Here is a 23,803-nt window from a genome sequence, read left to right as displayed (position 1 = left end):
ATTTGTGTCTATTTGAAAGTCTATGGGAACCCACTGTCCAACAGCACACACCTGGAAATGGGTTTTGTTTATTTGTTATTGTTGTTTGTTTGACAGCCTATGCTATCTGGGAAAGGCACTTTCCCCATTATAGGGTAACTCTATTTAAATAATTTCCTTATAAATATGTATGTATGTTTTAGAAAGCTCCTAAAGGAGCAAGTTCCCACAAGATTTTTCAAAGTCATTAGTGTTAGTTGTCTATTGTATGCCCTCCTTTCTCTCCTCCTTCCATTCCCACCCTACTTATACATCACCGAAAGTATAAGATACAATGAAACAGATACTCCCAATGTGTTTCCTTAGGACAGAGTATAAATGTCATGATCAGAGTATCAGACTTATTCACATCTTATCATGAACCAGCCTAAATTTATCAAAAGTCAATCAAAACATTTCCCTTACAGAATTCTGGACATATTGTTTTATCAAGTGACATAATCAGCAGAACAAATCCAAAACACAGCATGAATAATATTTTAATCATTAAATTGATGTATCTAATTAATTGGAAAGAAGTTACCTACTAGTAACTTTGTAGATATTTGCAACCATGTCCAAATTTAGAAAAATTGATGTAAACAGTGAATAAAGGAACAGTAAAAATGAAATGTCACACTACTCCTTGGTGATGCCTACAAGCTCTAGGGTGATTTGCAAATGATAAATAAATAAATGTATCAGCCTAAGTGCCAATCAATGTAGTACATTTTTGGTGCTTAGAGATAACTCTTAAAAGATGAGCAGTTGCTCCTGTTACATGAGGCTTACTCCCTGTTGCAAAAATTACTCAGAGAACTTGGTTAATATTGAACTTCTACAGTGTTCTTACTACAATAAGCAACTATAGCTTCATTGAAGAAGCAGTGGCTCTCAACATGTAGGTCATGACCCCTACAGGGGCTGCATACCTGATAACCTGTATATTAGACATTTACATTGTGATCAGTATAACAGTAGCAAAATGACAGTTATGAAGTAGCAACAAAATAATTTTATGTTTCGGGTCACCACAACATGAGTAACTTATTAAAGCATCAAGGTTGAGAACCACTGGGAGAATTTCATACAGGTGAGCTGTATCAATGAGCTTTCTTCAGAAAGGCTAGTAAAAAGAGAAATGCAAACTGTACTCTAGGAGAGCTTTGATTTGAGAGAAAGCAATGGGGGAAACTGATCAACTTCTTTAAGTAATAACAGAAACAAATTAGAGGACTTGGTGGGCAAAAGGGTGTCATGTTAATGTTTATTAGAGGGTGGTAACGTGGTGTCTTGATAAAGAAGAATGAAAAGAGAAGTTGACAACTAGTGTAGGGATCTACTCTAGGCCATTCTGGAATTGGGACACATTTTAATGGGGATGCACTGTCATTGTAAACACTCAACACTGTGGTAGTGGGTAGTAGGGAGGTTTTAGCACTTCCTTGTGTCCCACAGTTATAACACATAGGTACCTTAATCAGGTTGCTTGACTTTTAAACTTGAAAGGTTCCAACCCACATGCATGTGACCCCTTCTGCTTTTGAGTAAGTGTAGAGAATCAGACAGCTTACTCAATTCTATTCAAGCTATTGCAGAACTTCTGAGCACGCAAGCGTATAGAAGGTAGACTACAGAAATATGACTGAGGACTCTCAGCTTCAACCACTATGTGTATCCAGTGTATCATGGGCTCAGCTCAGCTTCACTGTTCATCAGATCTGTGGAGCAACCGTGAATGCTATGAACACTAAAGATTCATAGCTGTCTTTGACAGTGTGTGGTATCCCTCACAAGAGACAGGAAACATGGCAAGTTTGCTTTTAAGCAAAAGACTATCTAAAAATGTTTCAGAAGTGTCATAAAAAGTAAACAGATGAATGCAGAAATTATTGTTGGTTTTGGGTGATGCCCTAAAGAGAAGAAACCTTCTTTTATTGAACAGATTGCAGAAGTTTAATATGCCAGTCATGTAGATGACTGGCAAATATGTGCTTTAGAGTGATTAATCACCTGAAACATAGCCATAGGCTGGCTGTACTGCACAGAGCTGCTTAATATTCTGCTTTCATTGTAGATTCTGGATGTGGAGGGCCTCTAGTGGCTGCTGCCAGCCTCATTAAGAGAAAAGTCAACAACTGCCATGTCATCTGAAAAGTTGTTTGTTTTTTTTTCAGAGTTTAAAATGGAAGAGTTCTAAGTTGGTCTCCCTTTTGTGGCCATTAGGAAGCTGTGTAGTGACTATCTGGTAAGCCAAGTCTATAAGAAGAAAACAGCATTGCTGGCTGTCCGTGACAACCTGCCTGTGATATTGAATTAGTACAAGATGTTCCATGATGAAAATAAGAGAGGTGGACAAATACTCTATTCCAGGAAATACAATTTACCTGCCTCTCAGCACCCACTTTAAGATGCCAGGTGGATATTTTGCCAAATTTGAGAACATGTAGTCCACTTAGTTGCAAACCCCATTTGCTTCTCATTGATCACCCACCCACTTAGAGAAGTTCCATAAATGCAGATACCAAATAACAATACCGGAGTTGGTGGGAGAGCAAAATGTACCAAACTGCTTATTTGTTTGACTCCTACTTTGGATTAGAGAGGGAGGGTGGAGGTGCATTCTGTTGATTGGAACTTCAGCCAGACGTCTTATGGGACCTATCTGACTCTGTCAGGAAACCTCCATAGTGAAACTGTACAGTGAAAGAGACTTGCCTGTCCTGCTTCATACCATGCCTTCTATGTCTCCTACAGTAAAGGTTTCCAAAGCACTTTTTTCCAACTAGGTAATGAAAAAAATTAAAGCTATTTTGTTTCCCAGGCTAGTTGTGTTCCAAATGTCATGGAATGGTGCATCTAAAACATTCTTGGACTTTTAACCATTATCTTATGTTAGTATGTCAGCTGGTATTGTCATTGTTCTGGTCTTATTTAGACAATCATACTTTTTTATTTATGTGTTTTTTTAGGTTTTCTGGTTGTGGCTTCCCTGTCGTGTGTAGAAGACACTATCTTGCAGCAGATACCTTGGTCCTCTGGCTCTTATACTCATTGTTTCCTCTTCCACAACGTTCCCTGAGTCTTAGGTGTAGGGGTTGTATGTGTCAATTAGGGTTGGGCATTTCATAGTCAGTTGCTATCTACATTTGACCCTTTGCATATTTCTATAACAGTCTCCATCTGCTGCAGAGAGAAATTTCTTTGGTTAGGGGCCAGGGCTATACTTACCTGTAGTTATAAGGATAAGCTTTTAGAGTGCAATTAGAAATTATTTGTTTACAAAATCATATTTGTTTAGGAAAGTGGTGGTAGCATGTTCTCTTCTAGGGGCTGTATTCTCACCAGTCAAAAGCAATTAATTGGCTGGGTTACAACCTCAGGTATGAATTCTCTCCTATTGATCAGGCCTTAATTCTAATTAGACAGCTTTTGGTTACCATTAATATAGAAGTACCACTATTGCATGATGGGGCTATCTTGCCATGCTAGTCATTGTTGTGGCTTGCGATTAGGACTATTGATTACCTTTTCCCCTTTCTACTGGTGTTAGAGGGATGATAGTAGCATAACATAGGATAAAAGTGATAAAATAAAATTTAAGAATTTTTTATGAATACATGTTTGTTTGTATATTTTATGTTGGGAAGTTCCCATGGATGTCAGACGGTGTTTCAGATCACATTGAGGTTGAGTTATAGATACTTGAAAGCTATCTGATGTGGGTCCTGGTAGGTGAATTAGGGTCCTCTAGAAGAGTAGCAAAGACTCTTAACTTCAGAAGCATTTATCAACCCCCCAACCTGAAATATGACTAAGAACAGATATCTCCTCTATTTTTTGAGTTTAAAAGACAGAAACATAACTAAAGGTCTGCAAAGTGGTGTTCCATTTAGCTTTTCCTAGTAGTCAAATAATGATATTTGAAAGTAATGAAAAGACAATTATATGTGTAGGAAATAAACATTAATTCTCTTGTAGGTAGTTACTGGAGGTTGTGGTTCAACCTGTCAAAAGAAAATTAGAGAAATAAATAAATATAAGTTAGATGTGGTACCCAGGATATAATGCCTCTAACCCAAGAAAACAATTAGGAAATCTCCCACATGCAGCAGGTGCCAAGATCAATTATTCTAGCTAGAAGCAATGGTTGAAAGGTGTCAGATGAGAAGAAATGGATACAGGACAAGAATAAAAATGAAAAACATCAATTTCAGGAAAAGTATAGGATACACAGCAGAAAGGAACTGTACTCGTGATTATTTTTCTACAGTAAGCAGCGCAGTAATCTAGTAAAACAAATTCTTTACATTAATATTCAATCTATGTACAAAGTATAGAATATTGTGATTACAAAATAGCCTGTGAAGGCTGAAAAGTAAAAGATAATTGGATAATAATGGGAAAAAAGAGGAGGGAGGGAGAGAAAGGGGTTAGGTCAGGGTTCAGTACATGCTGACAATTTGTACTGCATGAGGGCTAAGAATCAACACTTGGGAAACAAGATGGGATCTTTTTCTGTGACCAGAGCTGTTAGTCATGCCCACATGGCCTGTGACCCTTTCAAGAACATCTGCTCCTAATTTATGCAAATATGTTCTCTGTACTCGTAGCTGGTCTTAGGTGAGAATGACCTAAGGACACTTCACTTAAAAATGTAGAAAATCATCATTTAGTGGTGAAAATAAGGAGCGAAGGTATGTTATTTAATGTTACAATGGTAAGCAGTAGAAAAAAGATCTAATTGTTGAAGGACATGGAGAAGAGATTATGGGTATTAGTCCAAGTGAAATATCATCTCATCTACTGTATTAAAGGCCAATAAGTCATAGAATAAGAATATTAAAAAGACAAGTGACAGTGTCTATGAAATACTTAAAACAGAAGTTACTGTTGTAAGAAAGTGAAATGGGGCTGAACACATTCAATACTGATCATTTCTGCATTTTTAGTGTAAGTAATTTTAAATAACTTGATTTTTTAAATGACTTTAAATTTATAATTTCTTAAACAGACATTTTAAAGCATTACAAGATATGCTTTTTACCCCATCCATTTCCTCTGCCAGAAACCCCAGATCTCTGTATTGCTGTATTTTAAGTCTATAAAGTCTAGAGATTAGATGATAAAGAAAGAGATGTAACAGAGTCACATACTACCTCACAAATTTATATCAGGAAAACATACAAAACTCAGGGGACTTTAGAGGCAGGGAAACTTGAAAGAAAGAATACTTGTTAAAGAAAAGCACTGTAAAGAACTGGATGAAAAAAATAACAGGAAATTCATATTTTTACTGTGTGATTATTCATATTTTAGAGTACTGAGTCTTTCTTGTGGGACAGGCATGTGGTACTAAATAATTTATGGAGATATGATTCCTATGTTTAATGAACTTCACTGCACTGTAAGAGCTCAAAGGTAGAGGATATCTGATGGAACAAATTAGCATCATATCAATACTTAAAGTCAAGGAGGTAATGGGATTAGATGAGTACATAGTGCTTAAATATCTCAATAAACTCAAAATGCATTTCTTTACATTGTACACATTATATCTGATGATGTCACGGGAAGTAACCATCACAATAATCCTGAAAATAATAATAGACAGTTAAGGTTTCCATGCCAGTAATATCTACTGACATATTGAACAGTCTCTCTAAACCAAAGTCAAAATGATAGAAATTACTCTCCTCTGATATATAAACTGAATCTGACTGAACCAAAAATTATGTCTATATCTGATGGTTAATCATCATATGTACTCTATTTATCATAATCTTGAATCATTTTGGTAACTGTTTCAGAGAGAAATTGGTAGGATAGGGTTAGCATCCCTATTAATTGTTTTCTTAATTGAGTTAAGTAATATGACAAGTGTCTTAGTTAGGGTTTTTATTGCTGTGAAGTGACACTGTAACCACTGAAACTCTTATAAATGAGACATTTTTAAAATTTGTATTTAAGTTAAAAACAATCTTATTTTATAGACCAATCCCAGTTCCCTCTCCCTCCCTTTCTTCCATTCCGCCATCACCCCCCCCCCATCCCATTCCCCATCCACTCCTCAAGGAGGGTGAGGCATGTCATATCATTTGGGGGCAGGACTTACCCCTTGTATCTAGGCTGAGAGTATCCCTCCTTAGGGAATGGGCTCCCAAAGCCCATCCATGCCTAGGGATAAATATTTGTTCTAATGTAAGAGGTCCCATAGACTGCCCAAGCCCCCCAACTAACACCCATATTCAAGGGGCTTTGTTTGGTCTTGTGCTGGTTCCCCAGCTGTCAGACTGGGGTTTGCAAGCTCCTACTTACTTAGGTCAGCTGTTTCTGTGGGTTTCCCCAGCATGGTCTTGACCCCTTTGCTCATCACTCCTCCCACTATACAACTGGATTCCAGGAGTTCAGCTCAGTGTTCATCTGTCAATCTCTGCTTTCACTTCCATCAGCTACTGGATGAAGGTTCTAAGACAGCATTTAATGTAGTCATCAATCTCATTTAGGGGAAGGGCATTTAAGGATTCTTAGTTGGGATCATCCTTGTGGATTCCTGGAGATTTCACTAGTGCCAGGTTTCTCCTTAAGCCCATAATGGCTCCTTCTATTAAGGTATCTTAAAGAAAAACATTTAATCGAGGGTGGCTCACCTACAGTGCAGAGGTTCAGTCCATTGTGACCACAGAGAGGGGCATGGCAATGAATAGACAGACATGGTGCTGGAACCGAGAGTGCTACATCTTTCAGGCATCAGGAATTGGACTGACACACTGGGCCATATCCTGAGCATAAGATGCCTCAAAACACGTCCCCACAGTGACACACTTCCTCTAACAAAGCCATACCCTCTCCAACAAAGCCACACCTCCTAATAACGCCACTCCCTATGAGATTCTGGGGGTCAAATACATTCAAACTACCTATTCCATTCCCTGGCCCTGAAAGGCCCTGAATGTGGATGGCATAATTTCATGGGCTGAGTGTTAGACCAAATGAAAAGGGGAGACCCAGATGGGTACAAGTAGGTATGCATTAATTCTCTGTCTGCCCTAACTATGCATGTAACCATCTACTTCAAGTTTCTACCTACTTGATTCCTCTACAATGAAGTGTACCCTGGAAGTGTAAGTCAAAACAAAATCTTTGTTCCCTAATTTGTTTTGTCATGTAATCAGAAAGGAAACTAACCAGGCCCAAGAGACAGCAGATGACTGGGTTGTCTTCTTGTTTTAGATCGTGGAGCTCAACATACTACATATTGCAATCATATGAAGTAAAACCTCATTTTTCAGGGATATAATTAAACATTTAATAGAGAAAATTAGTAAGCAGCAAAATCAGGTCACACAGTCAGGGAAACTCATTGTCATCTGCATCCTGTGTTCTAATCTAGATGCTTCAACCATACCACGCACACACACACACACACACACACACACACACACACACACACACACACACCAAAACTTCTTAAGGCAAACAAATAATATCCTAAGACATAACTGTTAATAGTTTAACAAATCATGTGGCTTAATTATAAGAGAAGAGAAAAATCCCCTAAAAATTTTAGACAGTTCTCCTATATTTAGTAATGCCAACGGTGGCCAATTTCTAATTACTAAAGTCTTGGGATTATACTGAAGAATGCCTTGGGATTATAGCCTCTTTCAGTAAATGCCAGCTCCTCAAACTTAGAATGTAATTTTTAAAAGTAGCAGATTTTTAGAAACAACAGTATTCCACAAAGTAAGCTTCATAAAGGTAAGAATGTTAGTTGCTGTTGTTCACTGCTCTGCCCAAAATCATGCCTTGTGAGAGGCCCAATACCAAGCGAATAATTAAATTCCACATTGCTTCTCCTGAAGTGTTTAAGTTACAAGCATTATTTAGAAGCATATCATTAGACTGTGATCATATTAATTCAACAACAGCTAAAAACAGGTTTGAAATGCATGGTACTATCCTTGGGAATTCTAGGGTTTAAAAGAAAATAAGGTTAGAAATTTTTTATTTTATTATTTTAATTTTAAATAGCTTGTTTCACATGTCAAGGGGTTAGAAATTTTAATTTTGCTGCGGGATAGCCATTTTTCAATAAGTTTGTAGACATTTTCAGAATTCGTTCCTGAAGCCAAATTCTTGGCATCTCAGCACACCAGAAGGGACAAGAGGCACACACATAAAAGTCAACACCAGGTTGAAAAGAATGCAAAACAGCAATCCAGCCAGTAGGAATGCTTTTGAGTCCATTCCAAAATAGCTTGGCTCATCTTGGTTGAGCTGCATCCTTTCAACTGCAGGGGAATCTCTCTGCTCCCAGGGACTGGGTGGTTCATAAAAGTATTCAAACACAGTAAATATGAACACGGTGTCTGACCTAACAGAAGACCAGTAGCTGAAGCTACTGTTGCCTTTATACTGACATCATTTTAGTGGCCCTCCTAATAATCACGCTCAGGTAGGTGGACCTCTTCAACTCCGCCCTTCCACCATTTAACTCTGTTTCAGTAGTGCAGGTGGGCAAGGAATGGCAAATGCCTCATCTTCTTTCCTCTCATAAACCCAAGAAGTCCGCAAAAACACATTTTTAAACTTGCTTTGAGCTCTGTGTTTACAGGGCCAAGATGACACAAGGAAGAGTAACAGATACTGGCTGTGCCTGTGACTGGTATATGTGCAGTACGCCCAACAGACACAAAACCATGTCTACAAAATGATCAATCATTTGTAAGTGGTGGACTTCACTCTCCATCCTCTTCATTCCAAACCTGTGTCTCTAAAGTGATCAATCTAAGTAGTAAGAATAGACTTCACCCACCCACACACACATATTCTTCATGTTTATGATTTTCTTAATCAATGAAGAACTTAGGTAAGGAAGGAACTGATACATAAGCCCCTAAACTCAACAATATCTCAAAAATGTACCAAAGATGAATCAGTAAGACTGGCACCATCTGTGTTGCCAGTCAGAGCCACAACATTAAATAACTAAGCATGACAATTTTATTCTATTTTTCTATTTCTCTTCTTCATTTCTATGTATTAACTATGTTCTTTCCATTATTGGTGCACACATGGGTATATATATATATATATATATATATATACATATTACAACTATATGTATATGTGTAATAATCCTATATGTGTATATATACACAACAGAACACTTCAAATAAACAAAAGGAGGAAGGAGGATGCACTTACCATTCAACTTCCATAGTTAAACAAAAATTCCCCACCTTCCCTACTAATCACGTCACTAACACCTTATCTCTGTCTGTGATCTACAAAACTGTTTATCAGAAGTACAGAGGCCAGAAAAATATATTTTTGGCACAGTCACTTACCTACCCAAAATACACATTCTCTCTGTTCTCAGGAAGCTTCCTCTATAGAACAGAGGAGAGAAGGAGGCTTCAGGACCACCAATGCGGATTTTATCACTAACAATATTTGTAATACCTTTTCCTGTATAACCTGGGGTTTTAGGTAGCTTGTTCTGCTATTCCTCATGGTTTGGAATTGTCTTGAGATCAGTAGAGAGCTGTCATAAGCACCATTCACAGCTCTCCAATGAAGACCTCTTGCTAACCCTTCCTTATAGACATGAGAATACAGGTCTGCTAAAGTGCCATTAGGCTCAAATGATACATGAAGAAGAATAGACAGGACTGAAATCAGGCTGTGGAACTTCTAAGTCCTTGTTCCTATTCTCTCTTGCTCCAGGGAAGTTCCTGTGACATCTGAGTGAATGCTACTGTATGAAGGATGAATAGAAACAAGGTGACAAGGTAGGCAGTTAGACACATGCCATCCCCTCCTAAGTGGAGAAAGCCAATGGAAGAAGTGGAGAGAGACATACAGTCTCAACTTATTGAGCAAGTGAAGAAGTACACAAGAAACAAGCCAGGATATTATCAGAGCCTCGCCAAATTTCTATCAAACAGTATTTTTATTAATTATCCATGAATCAAGTGGTGGGATTTTACATTAACTATACTAATGGTGTGCTGTAGCTACAAAATGTTATTCCCAATTATGTTGAAGCCCCACAATTTCTCCTAAATGCTTTTTAGCCCCTGTGGTAAAAGTGAGTAATTGCCTTTTAGAGAGGAATCTGGCATTTGTGCTGAAGAGTTAGAGGTGGCAAAGAGATGGAAATGGAAGAAAAAGGGAACAAAGAGAGAAAGTGGAGGAGTAGAAAGGAAGCCTTTAAAATGCCGTGAGATGACTCGATGTGTAAGAGCACTTGCTCTGCAAGCATGAGGACCTGAGTTCTAATCCCCACACCATGTAGGAAGCCAGGCATGGCTGCACCTGCCTATGACTCCAGGGTTGCCCAACAAAGACAGGTGTGTTCTGGTAGTTCACTGGAGAGCCAACATAGCTAAAATGAAGACAGACCCTGTCCCAAGGCAATGAGGTAAAATGAGACAGACACCCCGTGTCCTGCTCTGATCTCCACATGTTCATACACCCACAAACTCAAGAACATCACACGCACACACACACACACACACACACACCATAAAAACACAAAATCAGAAATCACAATATACAAGCAAAGACTGGTAAGTCAAAAATAAAAGCAAGCAAACAAACAAAAAACCCACAAAACCCCACCCAAACAAACATAGCAACATGAGACAAAAAATAAATCTACAAAACCATCCTTGAGTTCATTTTGTGTCAGCCACTACTGCTGGGCATGGGGCCTACCCTACACAGCCAAATACTAACATTGCTCACTTTATTTCACAGAACCCCTCCTAATAAAATTTGGTATGGTTATAAATAACATATTTTTACTGTGTGTGACCCTTGAAAATACTAAATGTAACATTTTAGGTAAGAAAAAAAATGTGTCAACCAGGATATAGGAAGCTAAGACATACAGAATCCACATTAAGAGATTTAATCAGGGAATGTCAAACTTCCTCAGATAAGATTTTATAGGAGCCAAAATTTGCATGGCAAATGATGCCACAGTTTTACTTCAGAGGAGGGCAGAAGACTTTTAAAACTACATTCTAACAGAACTATGAAAATGTCTTTAGTTCTGGGGTGGAAAGCACAAAGGAAACCATGCATCTTTCAGAATGACTTAACAAGTCCATGCTAAGAAAATTCTGGCTGGGATATGCATATTGTAAAGATTTCTAAAATCCCCATTGTAAGACTTCCTCCCAAGGGCTTGACTGACACTGTCATTTCAATCTTGGTGACTGAGAAACAAAAAGAAATAAAATCCATTAGCACTTCAGGTGCCAGTCACTATCACCTCGGGTACCAGTCACTTGGTCATTTTCATTTGTAAATATGGTAACTAAAGGCTATGGAGAATGACTTTAAAATGTAAATGCTATATAAATTCAGACACACCCTATTCCAGAGATACTTGCTCATTAGTGATCATTGCTACTTTGTCCCCCAAAGCCAGGAAATGAAAACAACCTAGATGGCTATCAACTGATGAGTAGAAAATGGAAATGTGATTCGTGGACACAATGGAATACCATTCAGCTGTTTAGAAAACATGAAATTTGCAGGTAAATGGATGGAGGTGGATATAAGCATCCCGAGTGAGGTAATAGAGAACCAAAAGACAAAAGTTAATGTAACTTGAAAAACACTATTAATAATTTATAGTACCTATTTACAGAAAGCAGGCATGGAATCAGCTACATTGCTTGCCCTTGGGTATGTATTAAGTAATGAGTGTCACAGTCAAAAACCTAACATACATTCAAATATTTTTTGCATACTGTTTTCCTTTTGGAAGACATATTTGACTTTTAAACAACACCCTGCAGTAAATTCAAATACTTGAATCTCTAGTTCTTCTGTCTGCTTTTGAGTTTGTATTCTCCCAAGGAGAGCTAGGTCACCTAGTCCTATTTTCCAAAGGTAGAACACCGAGAGATGACCTCTAACTGAAACTAATCATGTATCTTCTCTAGTTTAAAACTTCATAATGAAATTCTAATCACTGGTTTCGTTCTTGGGGTGAACTCTGTGGGGGGTAATGGGAAAAGTGGAACAAACCTGGACAAAACCAAAGAAAAATAGGGCCATTTCTTCATTTAACTCTAGTTAGATGAAGCTCAGAGCAACTAAAAAGTCTAAAAATGCTCCAGGAAGTCATATCCAGTCGTCACTTCACACAACACTCGGAATTTGTCTATGCTATTATTTCAGTCAGTGGTTTGTTCTATTTTATGTAGGTTGATCAGCTTTCTAGTCCACTTAGCAGGTGGTGGATGCTGAGGTCTCGGCAGTTGCCATCTGGAAGGTTCATGTGCTGGAGACCGCTCTCCAGCAAGGTGGCATGGAGATATGAGAGCCTATGAGAGGAGGGGCTTATCATAAGATGATTAGGTCAGGGTGGCCCTGCCTCACAGGGGCTTGAGATGGTCTCATGAAGTGAATTAGACCTTGTGAAAATAAGTTGTTACAAAGCAAGGCCACCCTGCGGGCTTGTCCCATCACCATGTGCTTTTCTTCCATTCTGTGTTGCATCCAGGAGGGGTCACCAGAATCTGAACAGATGGGATCCCTCCATGTCAGACTTTCAGCTCTAGAACTCTGAGCTAAATAAATGTTTTTCCATAAAAAGTACCCAGCATCAGATATCATTCTAAAGCAACAACATGAATGGTAGATATTTGAGATACTTTAAGTATTTGACTTCTGTAAACCAAGTGTCTAAATGTATTCACATACAATGAATCTCCTTTTTTGTTTTTGTTTTGTTTTGTTTTGTTTTTGGTAAACCTTTTGTTGCATCTTATGGTAAATGTATGCTAAACTTCATAAGAAGCTAGTACCAAGTCCTTCTCAAATTTGACGTCTTGGAGAGATAGCTCAGCCATTAAAGGCTAGGCTCACTATCCAAAAGTCCCACTTGTGCATCCTTGCAATGTGCAGAGACCCAGTTCAGCAGCCTTGCCAAGTCTTGTTGTGCAGTGATTTGAACTTGCTCCATTCAAGAAGCCACTCAAATAGTAACTTATTTGAAACTGTATTCCCTAGTGAATAAGATTGTTGAGGGGTTCTTTGCATGCTTATTTGACACATGAGTGTTTTGTATGATGAGCATTTCTTTATGTAACTTTGCCATTTCCACTGGGGCTGTCATCCTTTTAAGAGCTCTAAGTGTTGATATAAATTTAACATACTGTCTTCCATCAGACAGATACACGACAGTTACTTTCTCCAACCCTTTGGCTTGTGTTACAAGATTTGGCTCTATTCTACTACATTAAAAGAAAATGCAGTTTTTCTCTAATAAAATTGTCCCGGAGCTAAGACAAAACAAAAGCCACCAATAAAGAGTTCCACAGAGCATCGGTTCCACAGGGACGTCTAAGGCTGCTGCGGAGCTGCGTGAGAGCAGAGTAGTGTTGATATCTTCCCCTCAACGGCCAGCCCTGTATACCTGAGTCTGCCTCTCCTCCCACCTGCTTGTGTCATTCTGCTGGTCCATCTGTTTATCTCTCCATCACTGTATTATTTTAAAATATTAAATATTGCATAAGGTTCCTCCTCATCCCCTTTCTCTTCTTACGTTTGGTTTGGCAAAATATTTATTATCATTGTAACATAAGAGATTGTGATAGCTATTATTACATAACCATGACCTTATTTTTCTCAACTTTTATGAAAGTGCTTATACGAACCTAATGGTAGTTTATCCAAACTGGACATCTGAACTGTTTCATTCTTCTGCTAATAGTGTTCACATATAATAAGCAAATCAAAATGACTGGGTTCTCATAATACTTGTATTTAACATTTTTATCCAGTGACTTAAGTAAATCAGGAAGGACTCCACGGATAGCTGTTTTATACTTTCTCAGCAACTATCATGTGTACTCAAATTCTTGTCAAGTGAGGACAGGAATTCAGTGGGCTACAAATTGGTGGGATGAGTAAATGCAGTACATATTTTGTTAGAGTCCAATTTTGATTTCGCAGTTTTAGATTTCTGTGTTTTAGAGTCAGCGTTTCTTTTCTTTATTTGTGAAACTCTAAGGAAGTTCCTAGTCTTTAGACTCTATACCTAAATATAAAAAGGCAAAAGGAAACAATGTTTCCCTCCTCTGTGCAGGTATAGGGCAGAATAAAAGTCAGTGGAATATCAAGAATGTCACTGGTCTCATGAAGACTGCCTCTGCTGTCTGTCCCAGTCTTCTGAAAGGGCTAAAGAGAACCAAGAAACAGCTGGAATTGTGATCTGGCTCACGGGAGGTGGAATGAGTCAGAATAAGCTGAGCATGTAAGTGCAGTTATCATAGGAAATAGAAACACATGTGTGTGGTATGATCATGTAACTGCAAGATAAAGACATGCTCTGGCAATATTCCCATAGAAGTGTTAGTTGGGCATGATACAAGAGGCTTCACCTCCACAGTAGATGGTCCCATGCTGATCATACCCCCACTACTAGACTGGAAATAGGCAGAAGCTACTATTGGATTAATATTTATAGGAATGAATTTGGCAGCACAATCTCCTACACTATAAATACCAACAACTTACTGAAGCCTTCTCCTTCTTCACACACTCAACAAGTTAAAGACAACTAAACATAATGAGATTTTGAGAATATGAATTTCATTGTTCTATACCAAGAAGTTTTGATTTAGTCTGCAGGAAACCTCAAAAACCTAAGTAAGTGTCTTGGAAGACAGTTAGAAATAGTTAATGGTGATAAGCTGGTGTTTTTCACATTATGAATAAAGATTTTATGTAGGTTTCCAAATGCAAATGGGAAATTATGAATAGCTGGGGTTTAATAAAATCCATTTCTTTTGAAGAATTCTTGTTAAGATTCCTCCTGCTTTATGGGATTAGTAAGAGAAAGGGAGCCAGGGCCTTGCATGATGATCAATAGGGCTGGGCACACAGCATACAGAGGTGAGTGCACAGGGCACACGAGGAGCTTCTTAATAAACAATTCAGACTCTCATTTAAAAAACCAGTCATTTCTCATTTTACACACCAATTCCAGTTCCTCTCCATCCTCTCCACTTGCTCTCCCCACCATTCCCCCACCCTACCCCATCCACTCCTCAGAGATTGTAAAGCTTCCCATGGGGAGTCAACAAAGTCTGGCACATCACTTTGAGGCAGGACCAAGGTCGACCCTCCTATATCTAGGCCGAGTAAGTTATCCTCCCACAGGGAATGGGCTCCAAAAAGTCAGTTCAAGCACTAGGGATAAATTCTGGTCCCACTGCCACTGGTCCCAGCCACATAAGTGTTACCCACACTCAGGGCCTAGTTTGGTCCTATGCATGTCTCTCTGCTGTCAGTCCAGAGTCAGAGATCTCCCACTAGCTCAGGTCAGCTATTTCTGTGGGTAACCCTAAAGTGGTCTTGGCACCTTTGCTCATATCATCATACCTCCCTCTCTTTGATTGGACTCTGGGTGCCCAGTCCAGTGCTTAGCTGTGGATCTCGGCATCTGCCCCCATCAGTTGCTGGATGAAGGTTCTATGATGATAATTAAGGTAGTCATCAATCTGATTACATGGGAAGGCCGATTCAAACACCCTCCCCATTAATGCTTAGAGTCTTAGGGAAATTCCCAGGAATTGACAAGGATGACTCCATTTAAGACTCTTAAGACAGCTACAGAACAGCATTAGGCAAAATGCTGAGTGCTGATCATGAGACAGCACAGCTGCAAGGGGGCCCCCATAGGAACTGGAGATCAGAGAAGACGCTGCAGATGGACATACTTTCCATGAAATTATCAGTGTCAAAAATGCAATTGCATTAAATTGCTTGCAAGATTTTAGGTTCAATTGTTTAGCTAAGACAATGCAAAACACAGAATATTATCATCAGCTCTAAACTTTTCTCTAGTACTTTTTTAAACAGCTGTGTATTATAGTATCTACTAGGGTTGGGGCATTACGTATGTCCTTCCTACAAGCCTACAGAAGAAAGGGTCAGTACTCAGACTCTATATCCTTTAGAATAGTCACTGCTAACTCATGCCTTAGTAAAGGAAATGTATGTGTCACAGCACAAATGTAGAGGTCAGAAGACAATTGGGACAGGGCTATACTCTTCTTCCACCAGTGGGTTTTGAGTTTTGAGGCTCAAAGCTGGGTCATCATACATACATACACACACACACACACACACACACACACACACACACACACACATGTACATATAGTTATATATAATAGCAACTGTTAAAAGAAAAGAGTTACACATATGCATCCAAGTATATACTCACAGACACATATATATACACGAGTACATATCGAGGCTAAAGTGAACAAAATGAAAAAGTAAACACTTGGACCTGTCAATATTTTTGAGAGGTCCAAGCACAGAATTTAGTTTTTTTATATTCTAATACTATTACTAGCCAGGGAGACAAGGCTATTATTAGAAAAATAAATATTAGAAAATATTTGGATATATTTGATTATTACTCAAAATCTGGGGAATACAGAAAGAACACAAAGTCTGCAGGAAGAGGCCTTATAAGGCTAGTGGTGATATTTGAACTTCAAGCAATTACAATAGATGATGTGCTGTGTTTGAACAAGGTTGCCTGTGAAAGTTGATGACTATGTAGTGACACTCCAAAAAATGGTTTGCATAAACCTTGTTAAGAGAATAGAAGAAAAGTAATTAAGAATATCTTAAGTTTTATGCTTATTCTTCAAAGGTGTAGAAAATACTATATATGGTGTTTAGCTTCTTACTTATTTATGGGTCTGCTGTATACCTGCTTATAAAATATAAACTTTATTTTTCTTTCTTCTGTGTATAATAGAAAGAATAAAAATAAAATCCCAAAAGCCAAGAACTACAGGGGAAACACACACACACACATTAATGCACACATACACACACACCCATATACACACAGATGTACACATGGACACGCACACGTGTGCATACACACATACACATACACACACACACACACACACACCACAGTAAAAAAAATAGAACAAAACAAAACAAATGGAACCTATACTACAGCTTCAGGAAGGGAGAAGTGCTACCTGTGAATCAACAACAACAAAATTAATTGGCAAGGGAATTACAGTATGGCAGTCACTTCCACAAACAAGCAGTTAGAGAGGGTGGCTATTATGGTTCCTGCAGAATTAATGAGCTGCTTCTCTTAATGAGCAGTGCTGACTACCTAGAGCTAACCCTGTGCTCCCTGGGACATGGAGTCCCTGAATGGCACCACTGTTGCAATGATAACAAAATTCTAACAAACAATACATCAGTTTTTAATAATACTTATCCACCAGGTCAACATATCATGATGACAAGACTGCAGGTTGTGTAATGCTGGCGAAGTGAGTGCTGAAAAATACAATATGTCTGAGGTAAGACAACAGGAGACAAAATAATGACAATAATATTCACATAATAAGCAAGGACAGAAAGTGAGTTGGCAAAATAGCAAATAAAATATGGCGCCATTCAAAAAGAAACCTCACTGGGAAAGTAGTCAAGTTATTTGTCCCATCTATTAATAATGATAAATAAGAATAAATCCCTTGGTTGATCTGAGAAATGTACATTTTTCTTTTGGATATGGTATTATTACTTCATCCCCAAAAGTTACCAAAATAGTATTACTGTAGCTCTTGCTATATGTCAAAAGTAATATAGCAAATTCCATAAAAGATACTAACAGAGTATAAAACATTGAAATAATTTAACAGTATTGAGCTATAGAATTTTATTGAGAGTTAGCAAGTTAACAAACATGCTGTGTGTGTGTGTGTGTGCACGTGCGCGTGCGTGCGCACGCGTGTGCTTGTGTTTTTATTTTAGGGTTTTCGAACAATTCAAAGAAATTAATCACAGAAATGTGCACTTCAGTTTAAAATTAAGGAAACTTTTTTTTTTGGTTTTTCGAGACAGGGTTTCTCTGTATTGTTTTGGAGGCTGTCCTGGAACTTGATCCATAGACCAGGCTGGCCTCGAACTCACAGACATCCGCCTGCTTCTCCCTCCCAAGTGCTAGGATTAAAAGCATGTGCCTGGGCTAAAATTAAGGAAACTTTAATCATCCATATATTGTTTGCATTTGAATATTTAGGCAACTTGCTTTTTAAAAAAATCTTTTTATGTGTGTGTTTTAGTGTATGTGACTATGGGTGTGTGCCATGTTGCAAGCGTTGGGGTCAGAGGCCAACTGTGAGTATCAACCTTCATTTTCTATCCTGAAATGAGGTGCTCCTGGACGCTGCTGCATAGGACATGCTAGGTGGCCCACAAGCTCTCCCCCTCCCGAATATCCACAGAAGTGCAGAAGTGACAGATCATGTGCTACAGCATCTGGCTTTACTGGCTTTTGAGAGCCAGACTCGGGTCACCAGGTCTGCAAGGCAAATGCTTTGCTCACTGAGAAACCTCCCCTGCCTGACACATTTGGGGTGTTTTTGTTTGTATAACCATAGAGTATCCACCAACATCCTTGTGAATATCTATGGCTTAAATCACACTGCTGTTGATATTGCTACACACACACACACACACACACACACTATTTTTAAATCCAATATTTCAGATTTTCATTTATTTTATTTATATCTTTTTAAATCATTTGACAGTTTTGTACATTTACATAACGAATTTTAGTAAAAATTACTTCTCATTTTAATGCTTCATCCAAAAATGTAAGTAAAAAATGTCTTTATTATGACAGCTAAAATAATCGTGCATAGTCTTGGGTGTTTCTCTCCTTGAAGCATTCCTCTGTCACATTAACAAAAAAACAAAGTCAGTTCAAAGACATATGTGGCCATACAGGGGGAGCAAAAAGAAATAAGTAAATGAAATGTACTCTGAAAAGTACAACACATTTATGTATCACATATGTGTACAAATTTAAAAATCAAAGTTTCAATTACCTGATGGCTCATACCTGTAAGCTCTGCACTTGGGAAGCTGACATAAGAAGATTAAGACTGTCTCAAACGAAGTTCTGATGAAGAAGTAGAAATACAAGAACCGAAGCACAAGTTACTTCCTTGCTGGGTTTAGCTTCTTCTACAGTTTCTTAATTTAATTTGCTAGGCAGAAAAAGATGAGATTGTCTATTCTTTTTTAGATGTTTTTTATTAATTTTATGTGCATTTGGTGTTTTGTCTGTATGGTGATGTTGGATTCACTGGAACTGGAGTTGCAGACAGTTGTGAGCTGGGAATTGAACCTGTATCCTACAGAAGAATAACCAGTGCACTTCACCACTGAGCCTTCCTTCTAGCCCCCAATTATTGAGTTTTAAAATTAGAATTCTTTTATAGGCCATAGTTACAAAATCTTTAAGCTTTCCTTTGTTCCAGTTATATCTGTTTTTTATTTCATTGTATCCTGTCTTTGACCTTGTCAAATCTTCCTTGGAAATAAATGGATTTTATTTCATAAATGTGTACAACAGAAACATTTGGACAGCCTGAATATCCATGTTTTAGATTTAGCTTGTCTTATTTCATTAACTGGTAAGTGTTCCATATATATATAAGACCATTAGGCTGTTTGGGAAAATACATGCTATTTTTTTCATTCAAAATCAATGGCGAGAACTAAGCAAAAATGATGACCTAAAAATAAACTGTAGAAAACATAAATTATATAAAGTAAGAGTGTATGTTATAGTAGCATCTTGTTCTGCCAATAGACTTGCAATAATGGCCTTGGGGTGTGGCTTCAGTGTGCAGATGTCATCACTTTTAAGGAAGAGGAGGGGCCTAACTGGGCTGTCTCTTGGGCTGTGGACTGAGCATCCTGCATCACAGACCATGCTCCTCCCGGGGCAGAAGACTACAGAGGTTATTTAACTTCATTGTGTGAGTGCTCCCCAAGTAAATATCTGTTATACTTTATTCAGGAGTTCGTGGACTTCCTTTAAACCGCCTTCAGTTTGTTTCCTTTAAAGCACCTTCAGTTTGTTGTATTTGTGTTGACAAATAAAGAGACTGAGAATGGAAGAGACTATTTTTCCCGAAGTAAATTATGGTTGACTCTCATATTTTATTATTAAATCTGTATTTCTCCTATGTACTTAGGTTTTCTCTCACTTGTTTCCAATACATATGCAAAACAATTTCGTTTCCCCATGAATGGATATGAGTATATCAGTAGGTAATGATAAACATGAAGAAAATCATGAAGTGCACCCTGACTTGTTTTGTTGACGGCGATGGGAGAGGAAGATGTGAGGGAGGATGGGGTGAGAATCTTAAGAGAGGACATGTGTTAACTGGACAAGGGTTGGCTTTCTCAGGCCCGTATCAGTGTTCTCTGTTCTCCACCCCACAACGGATGGAAACCTTCGATCTGTATTATCAGCCTTCCCAGTTGCTATCTGGTTTGATGATAAAGTGGGATGGAATCAGAAGATGTTAGTTCTGTTTTCTCTCATAGCCCCTGTGGCTTCTGCTCACACGGCCTGTTTTCACCAGCCTGCTTGTGGCAACTGTGGGCACTGGGCAGTTCTGCTTCCTTTGCTGCTGCCCCAGCTGTAAGGTGGGGAATGGAATTTGGGGAGGAGAGAGAGAAGCAAAAGAAGACATTAGGGGTGTTGAGAGAGCACTTGGGGGAGATGGCTCAACTGTCAAAGTGTTCCTGCACGAACATAAAACTCTGAGTTCAGTTCTCCTGTGCCCGTGTGAAAAGCTAGGAGAGGTTGGGAGTGGCTCCAATTCCAGTGCTGGGGAGACAGAGGTTGGAGGATTCCTGAGGTTTGCATGCCAGCTGGGAGCTCAATCAATGAACTCTAGATTCTGTGAGAGACCTGTTTCAAAAAAATAATGTGCAGAACATTTACTCCCAAGCATAGTGTCTGCCTTAGAGTGTAGTGATGGTACATTGGAGAAAAAGGATTTTTTCTTTAACAGCAGGTAGCCATCCTAAATAGCTTCTTGGTCAGGAGTGGGAGTTTGTGTCCATTTCCCCATCTCCCTGATGAGATTTTGTCTGGTTTGAATTTGTTCAGATTTTGTGTATATTTTGTTTTATTGCTTTATTTTCTTTGTGTGTTGGGGGGACTAAGAGTGAGAGTGAGAGAGAGAGAGAGAGAGAGAGAGAGAGAGAGAGAGAGAGAGAGAGAGAGTGAGTGAGAGAGAGAGAGAGAGAGAGAGTTGAGTGCATACAGAGGCGATAAGGATATGAGAGGAGTTGGGAAAGCTGATCAAATATATTGTTTGAAAAATAATTTAAAATGAAGAAAAGTACTTATGTGGAGAATGATTGCCAAAGACATCAACTTTTGCCTCTTATTTCCTGATACATGCACTCATATCCAGTAATGCACACATTCCAAATAAATAAGCAAAATAAAAAAGCATAGGTAGCAAAGAGAGTGACTATGATCAAAGTAGGTTATATATGTGTTTGTAATGTCAAAGTTAAACCTAATACTTTGTACAACGAATGTGTACTGATATAATTAAAAGATAATGGGTTGCTAGAGCTACTGATGTTTTGAATATTTAGCGAGAGTCCTCCAATACCTTTGTAACAAATTCTTTTATTTAATTTCCACTCCTCAAAATGCTTTTATGTACTCATGCATAGATTTCCTACAAAATTCTCACACCTATGCTCACATAACTCTCACACAAAAGCCAGCTTGTCTAGTTCAAAATTTGGATGTATTTCCAGTAAATTCTGGGGTAATAATAAATTCTTATGCAACTCCCCAAACTGAACTCAACATGTATTTCTTTCTGAGTTAGACTTCCTTATCTTTGCTCACATAGCTCTAAATATGTGTAACATTTATAGGTTCAGTAAATAGACTGCAGACTATACTGACAATCAGATCAGGGAAGGCTGTAAAATTGTGATGTAGATACATTGAATCCATAGTCAGAAACTGGAGAGAGACGAATATGTGGTACTCTAAACATTTTCTCCTTTTTACTTAAATTGGTGCTCAACTCATTCACATTTGAACACACTCAGAAATTTGTTACCCAGTTGACCTTAAGTTAACAGCCAAGGTTAGCCATCATAGTGATATGGAAATTAACATTTAACTGATTTTTTTGTACATTGGACTTTGTTTGAGACTATCAGAACTGATGGAGGGAACATCTCAGTTATCTCCAAACCAACCACACTCATCTTGATGCAACATCCTTGTCCCCAGTTTTCTAGAAAGAAATTTGGGCAAGACCAACTGAAGAGACTCTTAATTAAGAGCTAGCTATTTAGAATTTCACAAACACAAAGATGTTGTCGATAATTCTCTTTTATGTTTTTTTAATCTTAAATTTTAAGAGGTGAGTGTCATAACACTGATCAAAGTTCTGAATGTTAGTGACAAGCATAGACTAGATAATCACAACTAATAACCTCTCATATCTTGACTAAGACATTTTATATACAAGATTCAGACTCCTCAGGATAGCAATAATCTCTATATTTTCACCAATTACCTATAGTCTGGAAATTTAGTATGTGCTCATGTGTAGAGAGATGCCTTTTCCTTGCCAGCAGCTTGGTTTTTCCCCTGCCAGTTGCCTGGGCTCTGCCACGTTGTAGTCCCCAAATAACACACAAGACGCTGTATTAATTATGAAGCTGTTGGCCTTGCTTGTTTCTTACTGGCTAGCTCTGACTTAAGTATTTATCCCATAATTGTTAATCTAAGTATTTCTCTTACCGGAGAAGTTTCCGGGCTTCTTATCCCTATGTCGGTTACATCTTGACTCCCTGTGTTTCTGCTACCCAGAGTCTTCCTGGACACCTAGTCCCACCTATCTTGGTTCCCTATTGGCCAACAGTGCTTTATTGACATATACACAGGACTTCCCCCATCACTCATGCTTGATGTTGCTCTTACTGGTTGTAGGTCTAAATTTGTGTATGTTTTACCATTCTCTTTCTGGGGTAATAATTCCTATCTGTTCCTATTGTATATAGATTTTTGTATCAGGTTTACAGCCCTCTTATTTAGACAAAAGGGGTAAGTGTAGTGAATTTGTTTCCACCAATACTTTCAGAGTCTTAAGGCATGGCTTCCATGTATGGATGTGATCCTTTATAAGAAAGATGAGGGGTTGCTCTCACGCTCTCTTGGGGTGATGGTCTGAGACCTGATCTTTATCCTGAATGGCAGCACCCTGTGCTTCCAAGGGCAGAAAACCATGGTGGCTCGTTACCTTCAGTATATGCGTGCTCCCTAAATAAATATTTGTTATTTTTTTACTTGGGCATTCATGAACTTCCTTAATCCACCATCATAATTATGAAAAAAATTCAAAATGAGTTACTATTGTGATAAATGGAGATTATTGTATTGACCAAAGTATTTGAAAACCTGTTTGGAGTAAGATCATGACAGAGGATATGGCAATGAAAAGAATACCCACAAGCAGAGAAGATAATCAAGGGAAGCCGTTCAATAGATGGCCCAATACCTCATCTCCATTTCCACACATTGCTTCTGCTTGAAATGCTTTCATGTATTATCTCATTCAATTTCTGAGCAAGCTTGCTGGATTCTTGTTACTACTACTTCCCATCTTTGAAATTTCTACTTTGGAGCCATACAGATAATATTCATCAAAACTGTGGCTCGAATTTTGCTCTGCTAGACAATATAGTGTTTCATTTTTCCCTTGTATTGCACTGCCAGACATAGTCGCCTTCATGCCAGACCTGTGCGGAAAATAAGTCTAGGAAAATGTGTCAGCTAGGATGTTCATGTCCCTTTCTAATCATTTTAGTAGCAGTGTATAAACCCTTCAGAGCAGTTTGAGATTTGCAC

The 23,803-nt window shown here is 38.4% G+C and overlaps 1 long non-coding RNA gene across 1 annotated transcript; it reads left to right on the top strand.

Annotated features, from left to right (window-relative positions):
- The first annotated feature begins 2,191 nt into the window (after positions 1 to 2,191).
- On the top strand, positions 2,192 to 13,573 carry LOC110339536. Its single transcript, XR_002381599.2, has 4 exons — positions 2,192 to 2,266; positions 9,751 to 9,815; positions 11,461 to 11,573; positions 13,216 to 13,573. It is a non-coding gene; the product is annotated as an uncharacterized LOC110339536 (long non-coding RNA).
- The last annotated feature ends 10,230 nt before the right edge of the window (positions 13,574 to 23,803 follow it).

The sequence above is a fragment of the Mesocricetus auratus genome, unplaced genomic scaffold (genome assembly GCF_017639785.1).
Source record: "Mesocricetus auratus isolate SY011 unplaced genomic scaffold, BCM_Maur_2.0 Super-Scaffold_100020, whole genome shotgun sequence".
Taxonomy (NCBI): Eukaryota; Metazoa; Chordata; class Mammalia; order Rodentia; family Cricetidae; genus Mesocricetus; species Mesocricetus auratus.
This window is presented reverse-complemented; position numbering and strand designations above follow the sequence as displayed.